We start from the raw sequence: 27,981 nt of genomic DNA, 5'->3' as shown, positions 1-27,981 counted from the left end.
AAATTACCAGAGATATGATACTTACCGGTCCAGATGGACGATGTGCACTGGCGTGCAGGAGCGGGACGCCGGGGTGCTCGGGCGGGACGCCAAGGGTCGGCACGCGGGGGCAGGACGCCAGGGGCGTGCGGGGGTGGGACGCCGAGGGTCGACGTGCGGGGGCGGGCACCGGGGGCCGGGCGCGGGACGCCGGGGGTCGGCGCGTGGGGTGGGACGCCAGGGGCGTGCTGGGGTGGGACGCCAGGGGTCGACGCGCGAGGGCGGGCTCTGGGGCCGAGCGCAGGACGCCGGGGGTCGGTGTATGGGGGAGGGCGCCGGGGGCATGCGGGGGCGGGACGCTGGGGGTCGGCGCGCGGGGGCGGGCGCGGGTGCAGGACGCCGAGAGCGCCGGGGGCTGGTGTGGGCGGGCGCGGGACCTACGGCGGAAACCCTAGGCGCGGGCAGCCTGTCGGCGTCGGAGGAAGAAGACATCGCCCAGACGATGACACCCGTGCGCTTCTTGCTATTTATACTCGGTACTATTTGTAGGGGCAGTTCCTGATCCATCCGCCCCTACAAAGGGTGGTTCCTGATCCAGCCGCCCCTACAAATGCATTTTTAGGGGCGGTTTCTGATCCAACCGCCCCTACAAATATTTTCTGTTCTTTTAAATTATAAATTCTATAGTTTTTATATCATAAAAACACAAAGTAATATAAAAAAATATGTATATGCACAAATATAATATTTTGTATTATTCTATATATGCACAAATTATAAATTCTATATTTTGTAGTCAAAACAATATAGAAAACAAAAAAAAATTAAAAATTTGAATTTTAAAACTTCAACTATAATTTTATGACATTAAATGAAATAAAATGAAAATGTTGTAAACATAACAGTTGAATAACTCATCAACATGTACAACTTTTATTTTGGTCATCTTATTATGTGACTTTGTTTGAATGATTCAAATTTTGAAATTCAAACAATTTCAACTTGAAACAATATTTTAAAACCTTAAATGATTTCAACAATAAAAGTCGTAAACATAAAAGTTGTTGAAATCCTCACTATCTACAACTTTTATTTTGGTCACTTCTTTATGTGACAAAGTATTAGTAAACGTTGTTCATAAATTCACATATGACTCATAGTTTCATGAACTATACGAGAAACATGTTGATTTATGAACAATGTTTAGTATCACTTTGTCAGATGAAGAAATGATCAAAATAAAAGTTGTAGATCTTGATGAGTTATACAACTTTGGTATTCACCATTTTTTCAGCTGAAATCATTTAATAGTTGAAAATCTCGTTCGAACTTATCATTTTTTTAAATTTGAAAATTTGAAGTGCTCAAACTTTGTCAAATGAAAAGAATGACCAAATCAACACACTAACTTGATAGGGCAAGATTTTAGAAAATTTTAGGAAAAAAAATCATCACATTTGGAGTTAGTATGAGGGAGAAAGACTAGTTACAAATTTTAACTAGAGATTAAAAAGAAAAATCACAGCTGTTCATGATGATCAATGATGAACAAGTGTGATTTATCTTTTTAATCTGTAGCTGAAACTTGTAACTAGTTTTTCTCCCTCATACTAACTCCAAATATGATGGTTTTTTCCCTAAATTTTTCTAAAATCATGCTCTATCATTTTAGTCTAGTCATCTATCTTTGTCACTAATTTTGAACATTCAAATTTTAAATTTCAGAAAATGACAGCTTCAAACCTGATTTTCAAACACTAAATGATTTCAGCTGTAAAGGTGATGAATATAAAAGTTGTATAACTCATCAAGATCTCATAAAGTTTTAGTAGTAATATATAGTCTCACACGCATGCATAAATGAAGTCTTACAAACGCACACTTACACAAACACTACACGTCAACAAATAGCTAGCCCGCTGTAACGACTTTCCCCTTGACACATTTTCGTTCCCATGGCATTATGTCTTTGGGGAGGTTCTTTTCCACAACACTGATCCTTTTAGGAAAGTCTATGAATAGCGGCATCTTATCGTAGTTATTGTAAGCTTCAACATCATCCACGCCATCAACTCCAATAATGTGCTATTTTCCGGAGGTAGCCACGTGCTTTGTCTTCTTCTTCGGGGGAAGGTTACTTTGTGGGTCAGACATATAGAAAACTTGTGCGACGCGTGAAGCGAGCACCCAAGGGTCATCTTGGTAGCCTAGATTCTCGAGGTCCAGGACTCTCAATCCAATCTCGTTCAGTTGGTGTTGTTTGATCCAGCGGCATCAAAACAGGGCCACCGTTATATCCCTTCCATAGTCAAGTTCCCATCTCTTCAATGATGCCAAAGTATTGGATCTTTCACCCCAATCCATCGATAGCCTCTATTCGAACGCCGCTGTTTTGGTTCACATATTTACTATCCTTTGCGTGGGTATAGTACGTATACCCATTGATGTCATAAGCATTCCAAGATGTCACTTATCTCGATGGCCCCTCCGCTAACCTACTGATGGTAATAGAGTCTATGGTTTCTCCAGGCGGTATGTTTTGGTCCTTCAACCATGTAGTTAGTCATTGCTTGTGTTGTTTCATGACCCAATCATCCGAACGGCTATTTCTCTCTGCCATAATGATAGCCATGTGTTCATCAATGTACGATTGCATTAGTTGTGTACTCTGCAAGACACTGTAATGCGCCCGACTCACCTCTTTGTAATCATGGTCGATGAACACTTTTCTACCACTGGTGCCCTTCCTAGCCAGCCTACCCTTGTGACGAGAATCGGGTTTACCAATCCCTTTCTGTACTTTTAGGTACTCTTGATAGCACTTGACGACTTCTTTAGTACTGTAACCCTCTATCATGGAGCCCTCTGGGTATGCTCGATTATACACATATCGACTTAGAACCGACATGAACCGCTCGTAGGACCACATTTCATGCAAGTAGCAAGGGCCCAGCGCCTGTATCTGATTAACCATATGAATCATGAGATGTGGCATTATATTAAAAAAAGCAGGAGGTAAACACATCTCCAGTTGATTTTGTGTCTCCACCACAAATTCATGTAGGTCACTCAGCTCTTGCTTGCTAATTGTCTTCTGTGAGATCTTCAAAAAGAAGTAGCACATGCGGGTGATGGCCATTTTCAAGAACTCTGGATTTATAGCCCTGATTGCATTAGGTAGAAACACTGTCAGCATCACATGGCAATCGTGAGCCTTGCAGTGTGTTATTGACAAGTCCTTCATCGACACTAGCTTCTTCACATTTGCTGAAAACCCAGTCGGGACTTTGATCCCCCTCAGGAAAGTGCATATAGCTCTCTTCTCGTCTGGTGTTAGGTTGAAGCACGCCACGGGCAGAGTGTATTTTCCATTAGCCTCAGGTATCGGGTGAAGCTATGGCATCACGTTTAGCTGCACCATGTCTTTTCATGCTTTCAGACCATCCTTTGACTTGCCTGTGTCCATCAAGGTAGCAATGAGACTCTCAAAGACATTCTTCTGCACGTGCATAGCATCAATGGCATGGGGGACCTCCAAGTCTAGCCAATAAGGCAGATACTGAAAGAAGATCGATTATTTCTTGAAAGGTACTCCTTCGACAGGAGGTGTGCTTCTATCTCTGTTCGTCCCGTCTGGATTCTTCTTTCCATAGACGACGCGTATGTTTTTCACCATTCTGTACACATGTTCTCCGTTATGACGTCTCTCCGGAGGGGGTTCAATCTCTGGGGCGTTGTCATAAAATCTAAAGAACAATTTGCTGCGGTACTTGTGACTTGTCTTTAAGAAGCGTTGGTTCCTTAGGTAAACTATCTTCTTGGATGCATCTAGGTACACCCATGTAGTACCATCCAAGCAAACCAAGCATGCTGTCTTCCGTTTGATCTGTCTAGACAAAGCAAATAGCGCGGGATAATCATTGGTAGTAACAAATATTATTGCTCTACATATGAAGTCCTCCTTTTGGAACGCATCGTACATCTGCTCCCCATGCCTCCATAGCCTCTCCATTTCTTGCATCAAAGGCTCGAGGAACACGTCTATATCAATGCCTGGTTGTTTAGGTCCAGAAATAAGAATAGTGAGGAGAAGGTACTTTCTCTTCTGACACAACCATGTTGGGATGTTGTACTTGGTCAAGATCATTGGCCATGTGCTATGGTCGCTCATCCTCTCATTGAAGGGATTCATTCCATCGGTTCTCAAGCCAAACCGTACATTCCTTGGGTCATCGCAGAATTCTTTGTGCTTCTCATCAGACCTTTGCCACTGACTACAATCAGCCGGGTGTGCAATCTTGTCATCATCCACCTTGCGCTCATCATCCCACCATGTCATGAGTGCGGTTTCTTTAGGGTTTAGGAAGATACGTCTCAAGCGGCCGGTCACTAGCAGGTACCACGTTACCAAGGCAGGAATTCTTCTCTGCTTTGCATCGTTGCCTAATGGAGTGTCCTCTAGGGGTTGAGATTCTTGTACCATCTTTTTTGTACCCTTCTTATTCCTCTTTTTCCCCGTGGAGGCTTTGTCCCCACCGTAAAGGTCATTATTCTTGTACCGGCTGGCCCCACACCGGGGACATTTATCCAGTGACTTGAACGTTTCACCACGAAAAAGTATACAGTGGTTGGGGCATGCATGGATTTTTTCAACCCCCATTGTCAATGGACTTATGACCTTCTTCGCTTGGTATGTGTTGGTGGGAACTGAGTTTGGTTGTGGCAGCACCCATGACAGGAGATGCAATAGATCATTGAAACTACAGTCTGACCAGCCGTACTTAGCCTTCAGGATGAGTAGCTCAAGCACAAAACGTAGCAATGTCCAATGTGTCGGACAACCCTTTTCTACACCATACATAGTCTCCTTCGATGCTTTTGTCACCCTTTCTAAATTTTCTAGACCTTTCGGGCTATTTAGTAAAATCTCTGGTCCAAGGGCTCGAATCATGTCCTCCAAATCATCTTCATCCCCGACACGTGCTCCACCATCATTATTGGCACCACCTTCGTCGTTACCATCCCAACCACCAGCATCACCACCTTGTTCATTGCCAAACTCGAAATCCATTCGTGCATCAAGCTCTGCTGAATATTGGGACAGGGATTCTATAGTTTCGTCGTCGTATTCCTCCTCATCCTCATCGTTAACAATAACCGTTTCACCATGATGAATCCACACTATGTAGTCCTCAACAAATTCTCGCATAATCAAATGTGATTTGATGATAGTCATATCTGTCAATGCCATACGGTTCTTGCAATCTTTACATGGGCAAATAATTGTATCCTTATTCTCTTTCAATGTCGTTGCATGCTTCTTTGCGGCTTCAATAAATTTATCCACCTCTTCACGAAAACCTGCCTTGAACCTTAACGAACCATACATCCAAGAGTTCCTGTACTCCATCTTTTACAACAACAACAAAACAAACATTAAAGGACTACTTATTCAGATATATATAAAAATGAAACAAATTAATAATTACTTGAGAATAATTGTATATACTTTAGATATATATGAATATAAATCTAATATAATTACATGAAGCATACAAACACACCATGGTAAAGGAAAATTAATTAATGGCACAGTTATCCATAAATAATTAAAATATATAATTATTGATTACAATAAACAATTTCAAAGACAACAATTAGCAACAATTATACTTTACCCAATATCTTTCATACAAACCCTAGTCCAATTTCATCAAACATAAATTTACAAAAATGAAATTAATAAAAAAACCAAACCCTAGATCTAGATCCACATGCACATGAAACATCCATAAAACTAACTAATTGTTCACTAAAATCAAGAAACATGGACCAAATAAGGGTATGGTCTTGTTCCCCTCCCTAATTACCCTAGTACATTTAAAACTTGGGTCTAATTTGCTTCATAAGTAGCTCAAGCACCATAGAAGAGAGAGAAAAACAAAACTCTAATTACTCACTAACCAACCATTAAAACTTCAAAAAAAGTATGGAATAGCATTTTCTTACCTTCTACAACCTCTCCACCAAAAGATTTAGGACCAAAACCTTCCCCCCTTAGTAGAACAATTTTTGGGAGGTGCCCAAGGCCTCCCCACCTTTTTTTCACGGGTTGGAGTGAGTGACCCGAGGAGGAAGAAGGTGCTGCATATGTTTTATATGGGGGGCATTTGTAGGGGCGGCTATAAATACAAGGCCATTTGTAGGGGCGGCTCGTAACACCAGTCGCCCCTGCTGTTCCATTTATAGGGGCGGCTGGTGTCTGGGCACCCAAGCACGCCACTGTAGGGGCGGCTCCATCACCAGCCGCCCCTACAAAAAAATCAAACCGTTGCTAAAAATCATTTTTTACGTAGTGAAGTTCACGATTTTCACTAGCCTTTCACACTGGCTATTCGTAAAAATGCCAGTGAAAATAGGTTTAGAACAACCAATACTAATGTTCTATTACTAGTGAAATGATCCAAGAGGCAAATGAATTGGACAGTAAAAATTTAAAGCGCAATAATATTAGTCTATACAAAAACTACTTCATGACAAATAAGACTAAAAGGATCACATTAATGAGTCCTTAGAGCAATCATATTAAACATATCATTAGCAAGATTCACACTAAGAGAATGGTTCTTAGGTAAGGAAAGTAAACCTATCATTAAACAGACTCTATCATGCAATCCTAGCTAGTTGCTACACAATTGAACCTACACTTAATAAGCAAAGAACGATGCTAAGACAAGAAAGTAATGGGCAAGAAGTAAAGTGAGACAAAGCGACAACTATATTTTTTCTTGTGGTATCAGGTTGTTGCCATAGCTCCCCAATTCATGCTGGAGAACTGAAGAGAAACTAAGGCTTGGTTTTGCTCCCTTGAATCATGCATGAAGTCTCTAGTCTTCACTAGTGAATATCCATTTTCGACTCCAAAATGGCAAGTTTCAAATTGTGAACACCAATAGGAACCTCCCCACAAGAAAACCCATCGAGAAGGTCATCTAGTCCTCCCCTGTGCTATCTAGGTGCCAACAAACACCAAGTGTAACAAGCAACACCAAAATGATGGCCAAGCCAAGAACACTAGGTGCACTCAAGGTACACTCTCACAAGAAGCAATCTAGGCTTGGATCTATCTCTCATATTTCACAAACCCTCTCAATATATGCCAGATGTCTAGGGTGAAAGAGCAGCTCCAAATAAGCGATCAATATATAAAAAAAGCACATCACAGACGTGCATTCAGGCACATCGATCACAGATGCGCTTCGGTGCGTTTGTAATAAAGCGTCTGCAATAAGGGCTTATTACAGACGCGCAAAAGCGTGTTTGTAATAAGCTTATACTACAAACGTGTGTTACTAACACGTGACTATGATATACAAACACGCGTCTATGATTAGGTTTATGACAGACTGGTGGGAGTAAAGACGCATCTATAGCAACCCCTTACCAGAGATGCGTGTTACGAAGATGCGTCTATAATAACTTTTTGCTACAGACATGTGTTCTTAAAACACATATGTAGTAAGAATCATACTATAGACAGAATTTATAAACACGTTTGTATTAAGAATCATACTACATACGCTTGTCCTTAACACACGTCTGTAATGTTGAACCTTACTACAGACGCATCTTCACTACACGTGTCTGTAATTTGGCATATAACTACAGATGTGTCTTTACTACATGCGCATGTAGCTATTCGACCTGTGATCTGAGATATGGAAAACACAACACGCGTCTGTCGTCCAACTATAGATGCATCCTGTGAACACGCGTCTATAGTAAGCGCTTATGACGCATGTTAAAACTCTGCCGGACCGGTGACCTCGGTCGGTGATTTACTACAAACGCATGTTGGGAACGTGCGTCTGTGAACTCATATCACAAACGTGCGTTCATCCAGTGTCTGTAGGGGGGTGCTGGCAGATATTTGAGTTTTTTACATACTGTATAGAAAGCACATATATAGGGTGTGAGGTCCATGCGAGCCATTGGACAAAGTCTGTAGACACATACACCACTAGATGATTCACTGGGTCATGGAGTCACACTGGATCATACGATGCCAGTTTCCAATGGTCAGAAGGAAATATGTCAGAATATGCCGCACTGGATGATCCACCGAGTGTCACGAAGTCACAACCAGATCATATATATATGGCGCATCCCAATGCCTTGGCAAACCTGACACATAGTTGAGGTGTTAGGTCGAGATGGCGGACTAGACAGAGGTGAATAATCATTTATAAACTTAATCATGCTGGCTAACTGAAGCAAATATGAAATTAAACTATTTAATCTAGCCTCGACTACACTCGTCTATCTAAATTATAGAGCACCTTACAAATGATCCTAAGCAAGGTGTGTCTTGACCAGCTAGTGAGAGCTCTCCTATATAATTCTAGTTAGCAAGGTTAAACAAACCTATACAACTAGTCAAGCAAACAGATGGAGGCTCCTATACATACTAGTGAGCAACAAGCACAAAACATAAGCTACACTAGCACTAAACTTTCACCACTCAAGCTACACAAGCTAGAGAGCAAAGCTACTTAGCTAGACAAGCTAACTAGCACAAGAGCAATAACTACAACACTAGCACAAGTAATGAACAAGAGGATATGAGTTCAGCTAAAATATCTAAGGGCATGTTAGGGGTTGTGTAATAACTCTATAATACGAGGATGGCTGCTCATAATAACCATCCCATCTCTCTAGTTGTTATTTCCTTAGGTTTCCCAGTCTTTAGTTTTCATTCCCCTAAGCACTAGTAGGAGATCCGCAGTGTAGAGAGTGATTCCTTTGCTGTGTAACATGGCCTCTGCATGAACCAGATCTTGTTGGCACTTGAAATAAAGCAAGTTGACCTCTAAAATTTGTGGCTAAGATCTGAGTTCTTATCGAGTTCTTGTTTTGTTTCAGTTTTCGCTCTTTTGAACCCCCTTCTCTTGTATTTTGTGGGATTTCATTTTTTTAGGATTTGAGACCGATTAGGATGGATGGATACGTGCTAGGACCCCTAGGGAACATGTCTACCAACTAGATTTGGTAGTTTCCTCATGAGCACAAAGTTTGGGGATTTTGATGAAAGTTGAGAAAACCCTGATCTTGGAGAGAGATTTTTCGATATATAGAGTTCCCTTGATCTTTTGGAGTTGATCTTCTGGGGATAGTTTCTAAACATCCTAGGGAACGTTTCTGCAAGATTCTAGCCCTATCGGACTTCGTTTGAATGTATTTCACCTTTTGGAAGTTTGGTTTTCGGCTGTTGAAACTGTCGAAGTTGGCTGCTTAGCCGACCTAGCATCTAGGCTAGGTTGGGTTGTCATCCTAGCTTGGCTAGGTTTGCATCTAGGCTAGGCTGGGTTAGGAAGTAGGCTTGATCAGGTTTGGATGTAGGCTAGCCCGACTTTTGCAGTGACCTTGCCCGCTTTCGAGTGTTTATGAGCTCTCAGTGTCTGATTCGATTTTTGTCCTTTCCATGGGTCTTCTTTGGTGCCCAGGAACTTCTCTAGATCATCAAACCACCAGTTGGTTTGGGTGATTTTGGTTTGGGGTCTTTCTTCATTTTCATTGAAGTTGAGAGTGAAAGCTCTAGTTTGGTTTTGGTGAATTGATGAAACCCTAAGTGCTAACCTAGTTTATCAAATTGAACATGAGATAGGTAGCACATTCCAAGTAATGGAGCAAGTGGTGAAGATCATGATGATGGTGTGACCATGGTGATGATCAAGTGCTCGGCTTGGAAAAGAAGAAAGAGAAAAACAAAAGGCTCAAGGCAAAGGTGAAACTTGATAGGAGCTTTTTTTAGTTTAGTGATCGAGATAAGGATCGATAGCCATACTATTAAGAGGGGTGAAACTCGTATCAAAATACAGTTATCAAAGTGCCACTAGATGCTCTAACTTATTGCATATGCATTTAGATTCTAGTGAGTGCTAACACCCCTGAAAATATTTGTGAAAATATGCTAACACATGTGCACAAGGTGATACACTTGGTGGTTGACATATTTAATCAAGGGTAGCGAAGTTGGAGTTAAGAAGGGGCTCTCTCGAGGTGACCGAACGCTGCTCCAGCAGTGACCGGACTCAGTAGCCGTGTATGGTCAGTGGCGCGCAGTGAAGGCCACCCTCGGTTAGAAGGTGGCGTACGCTGACGTCAGTCACGAAGCGGTGGCGCGTAGAGGAGAAGAAGGACCAGACTCTGGCCTGGGTCCGATCACACCTAAGCGGACACGTCCGGTCTCAAAAAATCCCTCTAGATGCTCTTTGGAAGTGACTGGACTCCTCATTGTTGGAGCGTCTGGTCATTCCATCAGCACGTCAGGTCGCTAGGTTGGTGCCTCGGGTGAGGGCGTGAGCGAACGTTGGGCGGCCACGTCCGATCTCAGCATGGTGCGTCCGATCATTCATTAATTTTAGCGCGTGATCGAGTTGACCATTGGGATCGGATGGTGCACGTTTGAAGCTATGACATGTGGCAGCGATCCCATTACTGGACACAGGGGGCTGAACATCCAATCGATCTGACCTGTGTGTCCGGTCACCACACAGTGAGCTACCCGTGGTGCCCAACGGCTCTATTTCGAGGGGACGCCTATATAAGGCGTTTGACTGGCTCTAGTTCACACCTTTGGCCATTTGCATTGATATAGCAACCTTGTGAGCTTAGCCAAAGCCCCTCCACTCATCTCCATCATTGATTCATCATTTTTGTGAGATTGGGAGTGAATCGAAGTGGATTGCTTGAGTGATTGCATCTAGAGGCACTTGGTGTTCGTGTTTCGCTGCGGTTTTCGCTTGTTACTCTTGGTGGTTGCCGCCACCTAGATGGCTTGGTGCAGCGAGGATCGTCGAGCGGAGGAAGGTGTTTGTCTCTGGCTCTGATCGTGGTGATTGTGAGGGGTTCTTGACCTTTCCCCGGCGGAGAGCCAAAAGGTACTCTAGTGGATTGCTCGTGGCTTGTGTGATCCTCATCTCATAGCACATGAACTTCCAAGTTAGTGAATTGCCACAACGGAGACTAGCTTGCTGGCAAGCAAGTGAACCTCGGAGGAAAAATCATTGTGTCTTGATTGTCTCCTTGGTTTTTATTAGTATTCATTGATTGACCACTTGCCACGACGGCATACCGCTCTACCACTCTCTTGTATTACATTGTGTCTTTACTTGTGTAGAGCTTGTGGTAATTGAAACTAGTTAGTGTAGCTCTTAGTTGTAGTTCTCTTGCTAGCTTGCTCACCTAGGTGTAAATTAGTGACTAAGCCTTGTTGTGATATACTAGAACTCATAGATTTTAGAATTGGGTAGGTGGCTTGCAACACAAGTGTAGTGCTAGCGCAAAATTCACTCCGCCATCTTATTTACTAATCACTTACCTCAGTGTTGTTGTAAAATTTTTAATAGACTATTCACCCTCCTCTAGCCATTAGGACCTTTCAAGTGGTATCGGAGCCATGGTCACCGTGATTTGAGGCTTAACAACCTTTGGTGTCAAAATGGCTCAAATCAACAACACCAAAAAACCACCGCAATTTGATGACACAAATTATTCTTATTGAAAGTCAAAGATGACCACTCATATCAAGTCAATCAATAGAAGAGTGTGGAAGGTGGTGGAGATCAAAATTAAGATAGCCGATCCGAAGAATCCCACCACGGCCGAAGAAGTGCTTCTCCAAAACAATGATATTGCTCTTAGTGCTATTCATGATGCTATTGATGAGAGGACATTTGAACAAATCAAGAACATTGAGATGGCTCACGAAGCTTGAAAGAAGTTGGAAGAATCATTTGAGGGCACCAAGGCAATAAAGGGTGGAAAGGCATACATTCTCAAGAAAAAAATTGCTAGCTTCAAGATGAAGGAAGATGAGTATCGGGTTCATAAACCCGGGGTCCCTCAGGGACCGGCTTCCGCGCTAAGGCTCGGCCCAAAAGTCTAAATACAACAGGCCGGAAGGACAGCCCAGTCGCCGACCAGAAGGTCTGGACCGAAAGGAGCGGCGCCCGCTCGTCGACCCCTTGGGCCCACCACTCCGATCAGAGCACTTGCTTCGGCCTCCAGCCGCCTCCGGACGCCCTCTCCGATCTGAAGGTCTGGCCCAAAGCGCTACTTCCAACTCCGACCCCGCATCCCTCCGACTAGGGCTCATAGGAACCCTGCTCACCGCTCTTCTCTGACCAGCGCACTCAGAGCCGACTGGAGCCATCCGACCAGGGACGCCCGCTCGGTAGGAACCAGAAGACGTGCGGAGAAAGGCAAGGCAAGGCTCACAAGTCAAAACCACTATACCAGGGACCATACCCTGCATGGAACAGTACTCTGCAGCCACCTAACACAAACAGTATTGTAGGCGTCGACATCTCCCTCTACAGTATTGTAGGGGCCGCTAAAACTCCAATACGGTAAGGCCCTCCACGTGCCTCTGGGCATCAATAGCGGTATGGGCGTCAGGATTTACCGTACCAGGTGAATATAGCGAGACTCCTCACATGCCTCTAGGCATCAAACAATATTTGTAGGTACCGACATCCACTATCCCTGAAAAAGGCAGCACGGCCTCCCGTATGCATCTGACATTCTATAGTGACATCAACAGTGTTGTAGGCGCCTACCATTATCTGGTACCCGCCGGTGTGGGCAACAAGGCTCGGTAGGCGTGGACAACAAGGCTCGGTAGCATACACACCCTTTCCCTCTTACTTGTAAAGCCGTCTTCTTCATCTATAAAAGGGGGTGCGCTTCCTCCAACAAAGGGAGAGACCGATCCCAGTTGATCAGAGTTCCTTAGATCGATAGCTCACAACCACAGAACCATCAGGTTCGGACCTCAAGCACTCGCTTGAACACTTAGCTCATAGCGAAGTTCCTGTCACTCTCGGCCCTTCCGACCGGAGCCGACCGGACCTCTTGCACACCCCATCTTTCTCCTTCTCGTTTGTAACCCCATTGCAAACTTTGAGAACCTGGGCTCAGGAATAAAGTCACCGACCGACCCCGACTGGATGTAGGCACGTTGCCCGAACCAGTATAAATCATGTGTCATTGAGTGCTAGGCCACCTCCGATCACAACGTACAGCAAAACTATAAATATTCACTAGTTGGTCACTTTCTGCACCGACAATGAGAGTGTGTCGAACATGTTTCATCGGATGGAAATGCTTGTCAATGATCTCAAAGCACTTGGTGAGAAGGTGGAAGACAATGACTTCTCTCATAAGTTCTTGAGATGCTTATCCGTAAGATTTGACATGTTGGTCACCTTGCTAGTGAGGACCTGGCCAACACTGACTCAGCACATGCACATATGCATGCAGCCGCACACGCCACAACCAAACATGGCGTGGTTTATTCCAACAAACTCCCCCTAAACCACGTCTCACCCTACAAAAGAGCGTCGGTTCATCAGCGGCATCGCCAAACAATGCCTAATCTACATGCATGGATGTGACTAAACACGTTAACAAATAACGTGACTCAACACAAGAATGCATGCACGAGACCAGGTGGAGCACGCACGTTGCATGGACTCTACACACATCGGCACGTCGCACACACGAACGGAGTCGACCCTGTCAATGGACTCCATTGCGAGCTCGAACACGCGCGTCATCAATGACTCAACCTCCCTTGGCTCCAGGATCTCTGCCATGCCGCCGATGACCCACTCCACCATGACCGTACGGGGCGGAGGCTGCTAGGGCTCGAGTCTCCAACCTTCTTCGATGTCGACACCTTCAGCTGGCTCTCCTCTCCCTAACCGTGGCTTTGATACCGATAGTTGGAACCGGGTCACTCTAGCTCACGCTGGACGGAGCTAGAAGATGGACAGTAGGCAAGATAGATTTTTCGGCGACGAACGCCACGGTGCCAAACGCCCGTATCTTGGCTTCTGTTAATCAAAACATGACTCAGAGCAACTCACACAACGCTTACATGCTGGCTTTATAGCCCACACCGACACAACACCCATGCAGCCTTGCCGATCAACACGCGCACGAACGCTTGGTGCTGGTGACTTGACCACAGACTTGGGCCATAAGCCACTCCACAGGAATCAGGAGTGCTGTAGATCTTGCGACCTCTGACTTCCTGGAAGTCGGATTCCAGGTTGCGCGCGATGGAGCTGTTGAAGACTTCACGGTGACGGCATTCCCGTTCTCGATCTGCCCTCCTTGAGGCGTCTTTGTTCGGCGATGTATCGCTCGCGTTCTTCTGGGCACGGAAGCATGGCTACTGACGTTGCTTGTTCTTCTTGTGTCGACGAGCCTTATCGGCCTCTGACTCTCCAGCAACACTAGCCGCGTCAACAGAGACGTCGGCTTCCTCTTCGTCATCTTCAGTGATGTCTGGGATGATGAAGGCCTTCCGGCTATGACCACAGCTGGTCGTGCTGTTGGTGCAGAGCTCAGTGGTCGTAGTGCCGGAGCAGATCGAGCTCAGTGGCCGCTGCCTCCGCTATGGAGGAGAGCGTAACTCCGACTTGGTATGCTCGTGATGCCATCATGCCGAGTACACGAGAAGGATTCCTGAGTAGCTAGTCGCCTGGCCAATGTACGATCCTCCCTTCTGACGTGGCGACAAGGACTAGGCCTTGCTAAGTGCTTGTCGGAGGGACTTCTTGTTCCTCCTCATGATCAGAGTGGATAGCATATCCGTTGTCCGATGGCTTAGAAGCCTACTCAGGAAACCTGGTCATGTCCAGAGTTGGACTCGAACGTCTTGAGTTGTTTCCGCGTCCGGGTAGGACTGGAAATCGAAAATTCATCGAAATTCTCGACGAGATCTTCTAGCGCGTCTTGGCGAAGAGCTGGAGAAGCTTGGTCTGCCATAGTTCCACGAGGTGACTATGGAGCTTGCTATCATTGTCCGCCGTGCAGACCCATAAACCAAAGATGAAGGTCAATCCCGCCGTGAACTTCATGTGAATCTTGAGGTCCATCGAGCTTCCGATCATCTTTTTGCAGAAAGCCCCTAGCTACCTGGCATGCCAGCTCTGATGACCGGCAATCTTGCTACGGAGTTACACGGAGCGAGGATTGGTGGGGATCGGCGTAAGCTGAACTCGATGGTTAACGCAAAGACAACGATTTATACTGGTTTAGACCGCTGAATAGCATAATACCCTACGTCCAGTGTGGCATGTTGCCTTGCGTTAGATTGCTTTGTATGATGATGTTACAAGAGGGTGCTCCTGCCTCTCTTTATATAGAGGGCAGGTGCTTAGTTCTAGTCCTAGTCAGTTATAACAAAAAAAAAGTTCTAATCATATTACAGAGATAGACTTTTCAATAATCCAACTAGATCGGTCATTCTTGCCTTGGGAGGCACGCGACCTTGTTCCCTGCCTTCTAGGCAAACCGTGAGCCGACCCATCTCCTTGTCGAGTAGTCGGCCCTATGACTCTATGAGGAACTCTTAGGATCATGGTCCGTCATAGTCAAACACCAGATTTTATCAAAGTAGCTCAAACGGTCAAACCCATGGAATTATCATATTACATCGTAGTGCAGCATGGAGCCTTAAGATGCCTCCAATTTTTATCACGATTTTCAAGATTATATATAATCAGTTACTTCTATTTTTTTAGAACATGAAAATGCAGCACCCGGCCTTCAGGTTTTCCCTTGAATTACATAAAGACGGATGCCTTTTTTTCATTGTGATATTTAGGCCCTATTTGGAAACACCGTGATTATAATAATGATTGGTTATATGATATATTATTATAATCAAAATCTCTAATTATCGTAATCTTATAATCCAAGTGAGACCAGGTTTTGGGGCCAGTTTTTAGATATTGAAAGTTCAATTTGCTCCCAACCGGTTGTCCAACTTGCCAAATTAAAGAATAAGAGAGGAATTTCTCACTTGAACCAACCATAATCTAGGGACCAAACACTCTAATTGGTATACATGCCTTTAGTTCACCAAAGAATCGTCTTGCAACTTTAAACTACCAATCTTACTGCTGCCTGTGCCCCCCCCCCCCCTCCCCCCAAACTTTTCATTATAGTTTTGTCGTTAATCAAAATCTTAAATTTGATCAGGTTTGCAAAGAATATTATAAACATTTATGGCACCAAACAAACATACTATAAAATATTTTTCATGATTTATTTAATCGTACTTATTTGGTATCATAAATAGTGATACTTTATGTATAGTTTTACTTAGGACAAAGTAAAAATAGAAAATATTTTGAAGACAAAGGTAGTATTACCGCCCCAACTGAGTGTCCATGTTAATCCTCACGAGATGCTCAAGAAAAAAAATCTCAAACTTCTCGCAAAAATTAGAAAGATCTACTTATTAATTCGGTAGACTTTAATCACCATTGATAATAATAGCCATGGATATCTATTCTATTTCTAAAAAATACCCATCTCTTCTATTGTGAAAAATAGCATTCAGAAACCATAAATCTACATCTAAATTATCCACCCTGCCATTATATAACACAACATATTGTAACCCTCCCTAAATCTATAGCTGAATTGTCTACCCTGCAATTATGATAGATAATCTATGTGATCTCTTAAATTTGCATCCAAAATTGCCCGCTTTATCCATGATTACAAATAAACAAAAATATCCCTCAAATCTATGTCTAACTAAGTTATCACATCTGTTAATAAGAAAAATAGTTTGAATAACCATAAATTACTTCTATATATGTTTTTAAATTACTAAATTCTACCATCACTATTAATATATAAGAAGGCAACATAAAGTAAAAATACATGTATGTGCTATCAGGCAAATCAAATATACATGAATGCATGAGCACTTGAGCAGTAAATATATATTTGTATGTTTTAGTAGTCATGAAAAATGGTTTCAATGACACATGTACTACAGGTTCATCTAAACTATATAATAATATATAGATGCCAATAATTTATGTAAGTTTTTGTTTTGGAAAAAAAATATACCTTTTGACATATATTGACACTATAATTGTGATCGGTCAACTTTTTTATAAAAAAATACTATGATACATATAATTCATTGATAAAGGAAATCCAACATGTTCGGCAGTGGAGGAGACTAGTGTAGATTAAAGATGTCTGGCCCCCTAGTTCTTAGATTCAATTGTCTTAAAAAAATATGTAGCTTCTAATAAGATCAAAGTTTGGAAGTAAAAATCTAGATTATTCATAGTGAAGAGTCACCATAACTTAAATTAAGGTCTCAACTAAATGCAAATCTATGGGTTTTTTTAGATTATGTTTTATAATCGAATAGGTGTGTAACTTAGATATAGATTTAGGGGAGTATCTAATGTTGTTTTTTTATAATGCCAAAAGCGGGTAATTTTTAGATAGAATTAGATCCAATAGCTAAATATCCATAGCTAATGCCAAATTGGTGGCCAACCTTTTTTATATTTGTGAGAAATTCAAAGGTTTATCTTTTTTTCCTAGCTAGCACTCCTTATATATAAATAGAGACTCTGTTGGGTGTTGGCGCCACCAATTAGTAATACTAATATAGTCAGTCCGTGGGTTCTCCAGTGCACATTTCAACTTGAAAGTAGATACCAGTTGATTTTAACTTCTAACGCTTTTGTAAAACTGTCGTAGGTACTTGATTCTCATTCATGATGTATGGGACATACAAGCATGGCAACTTATCCAGTGTGCTCTCATCGAAAATAAACTTGGCAGTAAAGTATGACAACTCGCAATGCTGATGTTGCTGAGTTATGTCGTCGTTCTTCTGACAAAGTTGATGGTAGAGTTTATGATCTGCAACCTCTTTCTCATGGTGACTCTGAACAACTGTTCTATTACAAAATATTCGGCAAGGACGGATGCCCTACCGATGAGTTAAAGGTTGTATCACATGAGATATTAAAGAAGTGCGAAGGCTGGCCATTAGCTATCATTGCAATAGCTAGTCTACTTGCAAACAAACCACAAACTGAGGATCAGTGGTATAGTGTTTACAAGTCAATTAGTACTGGGCTCGAAAATGATCGTGGTGTGAAGGACATGCAGTTCATATTGTCTCTTAGCTACCGTGATATGCCTGCACAGCTAAGAGATTGTCTTTTGTACCTGAGCATATTTTCGGAGGACCATATAATTGGGAGAGATGACTTGATACAGAGATGGATAGCCGAAGGTTTAGTTCGTGGAAGACAAGATGGCAACCTGTATGAATTAGGAGACAAGTACTTCAACGAGCTTATTAAGAGGAGTATGATCCAACCAAGAGATGTGGATGCTCTTGGGTGGGCCAGAGCTTGTAAAGTACACGATTTTGTACTTGCGTTTATTAATTTATTGTCAGCTGAAGAATACTTCGTCAACACATTGGATGGCCGTCAGACGACTTCTGATCCACTTGAGCCAGACAGCATATATCGGATCTCTCTCCGAAACAGCGAGAGAGAGCATGGCATACCTCAGGCTACAAAAAGGTTGCCTCATGTGAGGACACTCGTTGTCTCCTCGCGTGCTATTAATTCCATGCCTTCCCTCTCCATCTTTCCACTACTGCGTGTCTTGGAATTAGAACAGTGCACCAAACGGAGCATCAGGGGTGTGGAAAATCTGGTTCACTTGAGGTATCTAAGGCTAAGTCGGGCATACCATTTTTATCATTACTATGATGATGTTGTTTGCATTGACCTTCCACAAGGAATTGGAAATTTACAGTTGTTGCAGACATTAGACCTAAGCGGGGCCTGGATAAAAACACTGCCATCCACTGTGGTTCGGTTTACAAAACTGCGGGTGCAAGAGATTTCACTACTCCGTAGTAAATATGACAAGAGTCTTGAGATGCGTTTGCTCCGGTGTTTGCGGAATGTGATGAAGCAACTCGAAGATCTTTGTATCTTGGCTCCAGATTTGTCCTTGGATTTCATGCTGCAAATAGAAGGTTGGATCCCTAGATGCCTCAGAAGATTCACAGCATCTCCCCGTGAGCCAACTGAACATATACTGAGGGAAGGGACTGTGTGGGCAGAGTTGAGCACATTCTCCACACTGCCAAGGTGGATAAATTCCTCGCTCTCCAGCCTCTCAGACTTGTCCATCATGGTAAGGACACTGCGGCAGGCAGATGTCGAAATCCTTGCTTGTCTTCCCGCACTTCGTTCTATGGATTTGGAAGTGGTGGAAGCCACTGAAACAAGCAGGTTGGTGATCAATCGCAGTGTAGCTGGCATTAGTGGAGCCCATGCAGCAGCATTCTCGTGTCTAGGAAACCTCAAGTTTGCAAGTCGTGCAGTGGGGCTGGTATTCAGATCAGGACCATGCAGAAGCTAAGCTATATCTTTGCTTTGATGTTGCAGAGACAAAAGATGTTCATGGTGATTTCAATTTTAACTTGGAGAATCTCACCGCCCTTAAGACTTTGAACGTGGAAATTGAGTGTCGTTGTGCCAGTCCCCGGGAAGTAAATGATGCAGAAGCTGCATTGCGCAATGCAACCAACCTGAATCCCAACTGTCCAACTCTTGATTTGAAAAGGCATTTCTTACAAGAGATGCAGCCTGATGAGGAGGAAGAGATCATTGATGAGCATCCGCAACCAAGCAATCAGAACGAAGATGTATCGATTTATTTACTACTACTAATCTCTTAATTAGCTTGCAATATATATGCACTACCGGAAACCGGCGATTTGCCGAGTGCCGGAGGCTTTGCCGAGTGTATTTTATCGGGCACTCGGCAAAGACCGTGTTTGCCGAGTGCCAGAAAAATACACTCGGCAAACAAAAACACACGGCAAAATACGTCTTTGCCGAGTGTTTTTTCTGGCACTCGGCAAAGAGGCATTTTGCCGTGTGCATTTTTTTGGCCCTCGGCAAATCAGTTTTTCGAAGCAATTTTTGAGGCCCTAAATGAATTCAAATGAAAAACTTTTCAACTACAAAGTTGTATAACTTCTCAAGATCTACAAAGTTTATTTTGGTCATTTCTTCATTTGACAAAGCGACAATAACATTGTTCATAAAATCTACATCACTCATATCTCTCATATTAGTTTCATGAAAGTAGAAGACAGATATATAAGATTTGTGAACAATGTTACTACCACTATGTCGGATGAACAAATGACCAAAATAAACTTTGTAGATCTTGATAAGTTATGAAATTTTGTAGTTGGCAACATTTTGATTTGAAATCATCTTGTCATGCAAAAACGACGTTTGAATTTGAAAATTTTAAAATTTGAATTTTTCAAAAGACCTCGGATGGAAAAACTTCCTAAATGAAAATTGTAGATCTGCAAAAGTTATGAAACTATGTAGTTGACAACTTTTTGATTTGAAATCATCTTATCATGCAAAACTACGTTTGAATCTCTTAAATTTAAAATTCAAAATTTTCAAACGACCTCGGATGGAAAAACTTACTAAATGAAAATTGTAGATCTCAAAAAGTTATGAAACTTTGTAGTTGGCCACTTTTTGATTTGAATTCATTTAGGGCCTCAAACAAGCAATTTACTCTCAGTTTGCCGAGTGCCTTTTTTCTGGCACTCGGCAAAGCCGTATTTTGCCGAGTGCCTATGTTTTGGCACTCGGCAAAGAGGCATTTTGCCGTGTGCATTTTTTTGCCCTCGACAAATCAGTTTTTCGAAGCAATTTTTTAGGCCCTAAATGAATTCAAATGAAAAACTTTTCAACTATAAAGTTGTATAACTTCTCAAGATCTACAAAGTTTATTTTGGTCATTTCTTCGTTTGACAAAGCGACAATAACGTTGTTCATAAAATATACATCTCTCATATCTCTTATATTAGTTTCATGAAAGTAGAAGAGAGATATATATGATTTGTGAACAATGTTACTACCACTATGTCGGATGAACAAATGACCAAAATAAACTTTGTAGATCTTGATAAGTTATGAAATTTTGTAGTTGGCAACATTTTGATTTGAAATCATTTTGTCATGAAAAACGACATTTGAATTTGAAAATTTTAAAATTTGAATTTTTCAAAAGACCTCGGATGGAAAAACTTCCTAAATAAAAATTGTAGATCTCCAAAAGTTATGAAACATTGTAGTTGGCAACTTTTTGATTTGAAAATATCTTGTCATGCAAAACTGCGTTTGAATTTCAAAATTTTAAAATTCAAATTTTATAAACGACCTTGGATGGAAAAACAACCAAAATAAACTCTGTAGATCTCGAAAAGTTATGAAACATTGTAGTTGGCAACTTTTTGATTTGAAAACATCTTGTCATGCAAAACTGCGTTTGAATTTCCAAATTTTAAAATTCAAATTTTGTAAATGACCTCGAATGGAAACACTTCCTAAACTAAAAGTGTAGATCTCGAAAAGTTATGAAACTTTGTAGTTCACAACTTTTTTATTTGAATTCGTTTAGGGCCTCAAACAAACAATTTACACTCGATTTAGTATAATATATTGGGAACTAAAACGGAATCTAGACACAAGTGACAGTGTGGTGTAGTGGTAAAGGAGGTTTGTGCGTAGCAGGAGGTCTCGGGTTCGAATCTCGTCGGCCGCATAGCCGTGAAATTTACGCGAAAAAAGCCAGAGATGGATGGGCGCTGACCAGTGGGGGCCTCCATCAATTAAAAAAATTACATTTTTTTGGGTAAAAATTCTCATTTTTTTTGGGTTTTTTTTCGGTTCCAACTTTGCAGAGTGTCCGCCCTTTGCCGAGTGTCCGGCACTCGGCAAAGCCTTTGCTGAGTGCCCGACAAAAAACACTCGGCAAAGACGTCTTTGCTGAGTCATTTTTTACCGAGTGTAATTCGCCGAGTGTTACACTCGGCGAACAATTCGCCGAGTGTTTTATGCCTTTTGCCGAGTGTTTGGGACACTCGGTAAACTCAAGGAGTCCGGTAGTGATGCATGCATGTGTTGGTTTGTTTATGTTTTCCTTTTTCATCTTCGATCTCATTTCTAATCTCTTGGTTGTTGGTCCGTGTTCAGACCCTACTTTCCAAGATTGGGCCGTTTGGTGGAAATGGAGGAAGGGCTCGTGGCATCCCGCGGGTGCGACCCCACCGTCTGGTAAAGGTGGAAATTAGCCATGGCAATGTCATATATTCACTTGGATTTTCATACACTGATCATCGTGGGTGGCCGCGCGTTGCTGGCCCGTGGGGTGCATGTGGTCTTGATACCCCAGTTTCAACGGTGAGTAATCCAGCCTTAATTTCCCCTTCTTCATTCATGCTTGCAGGTCATGTGTGTGTTTTGCACAAGATGCTTGCAGGTCATGTGTTGAATATTGTTGTATTTCTCATTATCTTGCAGATTGATCTTGATCCTTCAGAGTATCTCGTAAAAGTTTCTGGAACAATGGGTCCATGTTTGGAACTAGCCAAGCTTATAACCTCGCTTACCTTTGTCACCAATACTCACTACCGAAAAAAGTAAAATTACCGAGTGCCTGAGGGTTTGCCGAGTGCATTTCATCGGACACTCGGCAAATATCCTAGTTACCGAGTGTTTTAAATGAAACACTCGGCAAACATATAGCACTCGGCACAACCCAACTTTGCCGAGTGTCTAATAAAAAAACACTTGGCAACCTACAACAAAATGCTGGGCAAACACGAACACTCGGCAAAGTAGAGGCACGTGCGCTGGGCGTGCGGCGGCCATGTGACGGCCGTTGGGTGCGCTGCCCTGCCGTTAGAACTTTGCTGAGTGTCCCGTTAGAGACACTCGGCAAAGGCAAGGTATGCCGTGTGTTTTTGGTTAACACTCGGCAAAATAATATTTTTGCCGAGTGTTTTTTAGTGACACTCGGCAAAGTAATGTTTTTGCCGAGTGTTTTTTATTAGCACTCGTCAAAATAATAATTTTTTTTCTCTTCTTCCCTCCAAACTTTTTCTACTCTCCATATACAACATGTGGTACTACAAGTTAAAATTTGGTATATTTCTCGATTGCTATATTTAATTAATTTATTGTATTTAGAGGAATTTTTTGGTTTAAGTCAAATTTGAACTACAAGTGATTCAAATAATGGAATAAATTAAGTCGAGAAATCATATTTATGTTATTGAGTCCATTTTGGGGCCTTACTCGGGAAATGAAAAGAAATTTCGAACATTTTGTTCTGGAAACACGACCACGAACATGTGGCCGAATGGTTTTAAATTCTAAAAAAACAAACGAAGTCTGAAAATGACGAGATTTATCAAGATCTCCTGATATCATACGTGGAGACTGTGAAAAAAATTGAGAAGCTTTCGCACAATATCGACGAAATATGGTCGGCAGTCTACCTAGGGATATACCCAAGGTAGTAGATTATCGGCAGACAGATGCGCAAGCCCCAAACAAGACGGTGACGCAAGACAGACACAAGGTTTTATCCAGGTTCGGCCGCCAAGAAGGCGTAATACCTACGTCATGCGTCTGATTTGTATTGCTGTATGTCAATGAGAGATGTTTTTAGAGGGGTCCCCTGCCCGCCTTATATAGTCCGGGGGGCAGGGTTACAGATCTGAAAACTAATCCTAGTTAGTTACAATTGCCATATGTGGCCGGATAAAGATTCCTATTCTAACCGACCAAGATCCTGCTTGATCACCAAATCCGTCTTGATTCCTTGTGCGGGACTCCAATCAGGTTAGCTGGGCCGCACGTCGTCTTTCGGGTGGACCGGACCCGTCGATCCGGGTCAGCCTAAGCTTAGCCGTAAGGGTATAGGGGTTAATACCCCCACAGCTAGTCCCCGAGCATCATGTATTATGCTGCGACACGTCATTTTAACCTTCTCCGACAAGTAAGGCTTGAGTCCTTGGCGCCTCTGACCACCGTCATCATCGGAGAAGTAGGTTGTCCGAAGAATGTATAGTGCTCTTAAGAAAAAAGAAAAAGATTTCTGTTTTGAGAAGTGTGCCCACTTGTATTTCTGAAAAAAAAATGTAAATGGTCTTGAAGCACAGCATCCTTGAACATCAGAGGCGTAGGGGTCGAAAAACAAACACATTCACCGCAAGGTGAAGTGTGCCCACTTAGTCCCCGAGCCTGGTAGTAGGTGACGTAGGCACGTGGTGCTAGGGTCTAAAAAGAATTCCTAGTTTAGTTGAAAACCCAATTGCCGTACAGGCGAAACGAGATGCACCGGCAGGTGCATCGTACCGACGTAGTCCCCGAGCTTGCTGGAAGGCGAAGTATGAGCCTTGTAGCAAGGTCTAAAGAAATGTCTCTTAACTGTATGTGAGTACAAACCACATGTAGCCAAGGAGAACCATTATTCAAGCAGTGGTCGGGACAGTCCCCGAGCACATTAATAATCCTTACAATCATTCAAAGCACAGGGGTCAATTAAACAAACACATTGAACGCAAGGTGAAGTTTGCCCACTTAGTCCCCGAACCTGGTAGTAGGTGACGTAGACACGTGGTGCCAGGGTCTAAAAAGAATTTCCGCTAAAGTTAAGAATCCAATTGCCATACAGGCAAAACAAGATGCACCGGCAGGTGCATCGTACCGACGTAGTCCCCGAGCTTGCTGGAAGGCGAAGTATGAGCCTTGTAGCAAGGTCTAAAGAAATATCACTTAACTGTATGTGAGTACAAACCACATATAGCCAAGGAGAACCATTATTCAAGCAGTGGTCGGGACAGTCCCCGAGCACATTAATAATCCTTATAATCATTCAAAGCACAGGGGTCGATTAAACAAACACATTCAACGCAAGGTGAAGTTTGCCCACTTAGTCCCCGAACCTGGTAGTAGGTGACGTAGGCACGTGGTGCCAGGGTCTAAAAAGAATTTCCGCTGAAGTTAAGAATCCAATTGCCGTACAGGCAAAGCAAGATGCACCGGCAGGTGCATCGTACCGACGTAGTCCCCGAGCTTGCTGGAAAGGCGAAGTAGGAGCCTTGTAGCAAGGTCTAAATAAATGTCTCTCAACTGTATGTGAGTACAAATCACATGTAGCCGAGGAGAGCAATCTCCAAGAAGTGGTCGGGAGAGTCCCCGAGCACAGCAGTGGTCATAGTAGTTCCTGAGTACGGTAATGGTTGGAGCAGTCCCCAGGCACGGCAGTGGTCGGAGCAGTCCCCGTGGTTGGAGCAGTCCCCAAGCACGGGAGTGGTCTGGGCAGTCCCCGAGCACAGTAGTGGTCTGGGTAGTCCCCGAGCACAGTAGTGGTCTGGGCAGTCCCCGAGCACAGTAGTGGTCTGGGCAGTCCCCGAGCACAGTAGTGGTCAGGGCAATCCACGATCACGGGCGCCGCTTGTACTATTATTTGGTGTATTTATTTGTCTCCTTACTCTACCAAGTCCAATCTGACACGTCTGGTCAAAAAAGCAGACAGGTATAGCACGGCATTCTGCCCTCTTACTCTTTCTAGCAAACAGTCGCTTGGCACCTGTATGGAGGTGCGTCAGTGTGGGCCCTCTCACTTTATCAACGAAGAGGCACGTACACTGTAAACGAAGGGGCGCGTTTATTGGCGTAGATCTCGAGGTGGTGTGAACAACCGTCTACTACGCATGCGCACGTCTCCCAAGAATCTTGGGTGGATGAAACGACGGAGCTCTTTGTTATTTATAATGTAGATCTGGTAAGTTACTCACACCGTTCCCCATTGTCATTCGCCGCCGCAACCTTCTTCTTCCTCTTGCCGAAACCTATTCCTCTGAAAATCATCGCCAACCCCCTCTCCACCGCATCCACCCCCTTAGTAAGGATAGACTAATGGCGAAGAGAGACGCCCAGAAGAAAGGCGGAGTCATGGTGAAGGAGTGGTGGAAGTCGTGGAGCAATGAGCAGACCATCGAAGACCTCGTCGCCATGGGAGTGCTCCACAACAAGGCACTCGCGGAATGGCACGCGCCGGAAGGAGAAAGCTTCCCCGATCCACAACTAGGTGAGATTGTGGTTTTCGAAGACTTCTTCAAACAGGGTTTTGGGATTCCAGTGCACCCTTTCCTTCAGGGTCTCTGCTTGTATTACGAGATTGGGATTTGCAATCTGCATCCCAACTCGATTCTTCTTGTCTCCACCTTCATCCATCTCTGCGAGGCTTATGGTGGCTTCCAGCCTCATTTCGACCTCTTTTCGCCACCTGTTCTGTCTTCGGAAGAAAGGGAGCAGTGGCTCCAAGATAGCCGGAGGCATCTACCTAAATCTGCGCGATGGTATGAAGGCCCAATACTTGCACTGCCCCTAGAACACCTCACTGGACGAGTGGTACAAGAAGTGGTTCTACATCCGTGAAGAGCCGAACACCATCACCCTGTGCGATGTGGGGCTGATTCCAGAGAAGAAAAATAGCTGGTCGGAGAAGCCCGAGAACTTGGAGCAGATCGCCGAATTGCTCGGGATGATCCCGTGGGGAAGGCTTGATGGGCCAAGCGTGGTCGGGAACTTCATCAGCCGAAGAATCCAGCCCTGCCAGAAGAGGGTTCATCCTGGCTTCGAGTACCAAGGAGGCGCAGATCCAACGAGGACCAGGAAAGAGGTGCTCGACAAGGTAGAAGTCAAAGCCAGGATTGGGGAGCTGTTCAACCTGGCCGATCCCAACTATGTCCGGTTAAACGTCATCGAGCACGCCTTCAAGCTGGCCCGACCTCCCCCCAAAGGTAAATGATGCTTCCTTTTAACTGTAGAGTCATGTTGTAACAAGAAATTGACTGTTGTCTCCGTTATGTGTCTCAGATTAATGGTTGTGACCGGGCAGCAGTGTTCGTGTCTTCACCCCTCGGCGTGGACTACCCGCAAGTTGCCGGCCCAGCCGCCCAGACCAGCTCCAGGACCGACGACGTCCACTGGGCAGCACTCGAGGCTGTGGAGAATGCATCGACCAGAGCCACTGGCAAGCGTCTGGCTGCCAACAAACGACGCCAAGCCATCTTCCCCCTTTCGGACGACGAAGCAGAGGATGCGGACATCTTCCAGCTTGTCCCTTGAAAGAGGAGGAGACAAATGGGGTCGACGGAGCAGGGTGGCTCCTCTGTGCTGACAGTGATCGCATCACCGACCACTGCCACACAAAAGACAAACGAGGGAAATGTCGAGCATCAAACCCTGACGCCTGTGCCGGTGGTGGAAAAAGTTCCAGTGGAACCTACCGAGCATGCGGAGTAGGGGCGGTCGAGGAGACGCTCCTTCGCCACATCATTCCACGCTTCAAAGCTGTAAGTATCTATAACTTTGATGTAGGCATGTAACTTGTATTGAATACTATTATCTTCTGAACTTTTCTCTGATACATTAGGTCGGCGTCCACCGAAGATCCCGACCAACTGGCTGGGTGCGGCACAACTTCGCCAGCAATGGCGGAAAAAACTACCCAGCAGCCAGCCGTGGAGGGACCTGTAGGAGAAACTCCGCCGGAAACTCAGCAGCCGAGCAGCCCGACGACAGTCCCCGAGCAGCTGGTCGAGAAGATAGCCCAGCCAAGTATAAGTGTTCTGAGCACTAATCCTGCTGAGGTGGATACCTTGGCGCCAAGGGAAACAGACCAAGCCGAGGAGGAGTAGCCGGAGGCGGCACAGAGCACTCTTGCCGATGCAGCGGCTCGTGGGAAAGCCATGGTGGTCGCGGAGACTACAGACTCCAGACCAGCGCCACCCCCTAAACAGGAAGCTGAAGAGGACGAAGTTGAAGAAGTCCTGGGCCGTCCCCAAGATAAGCGACAACATGTATATGTGTCGCGCTGGCGGAACGACGAGTGGGTGATGCACGAAGAAATCCCCGAGGTCGAAGAGACCCTAAAAGTCGAACGAGCGGCAAAGCGTCTGGTGACAGAAGTCCAGGTATGTCTGGTTTGGCCACTTGACCTTGTTATGTAGTCGAACTGTCTGACTTAGCTTGTCTATATGCAGGACTTGATGAAAACTGCAAAGTACCGAAAGAGGTGCTTTGACCAGATTGAAGGGATCACGGCGACCAATAAAGAACTGACGGCCGAAGTGGAACACTTGCGCCGCCAACTTGAAGCCACCGACCAGGAGAGGACAGAGCGAGAAGCATAGAACCAAAACCTAGTCGGCCAGCTCAATAACAAAGAGCGGGAGATAAC

General features: G+C 44.1%; 1 pseudogene; it reads left to right on the top strand.

Moving 5' to 3' along the window:
- Nucleotides 1–14: 14 nt before the first annotated feature.
- LOC136503773 (disease resistance protein RGA5-like) lies at nucleotides 15–27,934 on the top strand (annotated as a pseudogene).
- Nucleotides 27,935–27,981: the final 47 nt, after the last annotated feature.

The sequence above is a fragment of the Miscanthus floridulus genome, chromosome 14 (genome assembly GCF_019320115.1).
Source record: "Miscanthus floridulus cultivar M001 chromosome 14, ASM1932011v1, whole genome shotgun sequence".
In the NCBI taxonomy this organism is placed as follows: Eukaryota; Viridiplantae; Streptophyta; class Magnoliopsida; order Poales; family Poaceae; genus Miscanthus; species Miscanthus floridulus.
This window is presented reverse-complemented; position numbering and strand designations above follow the sequence as displayed.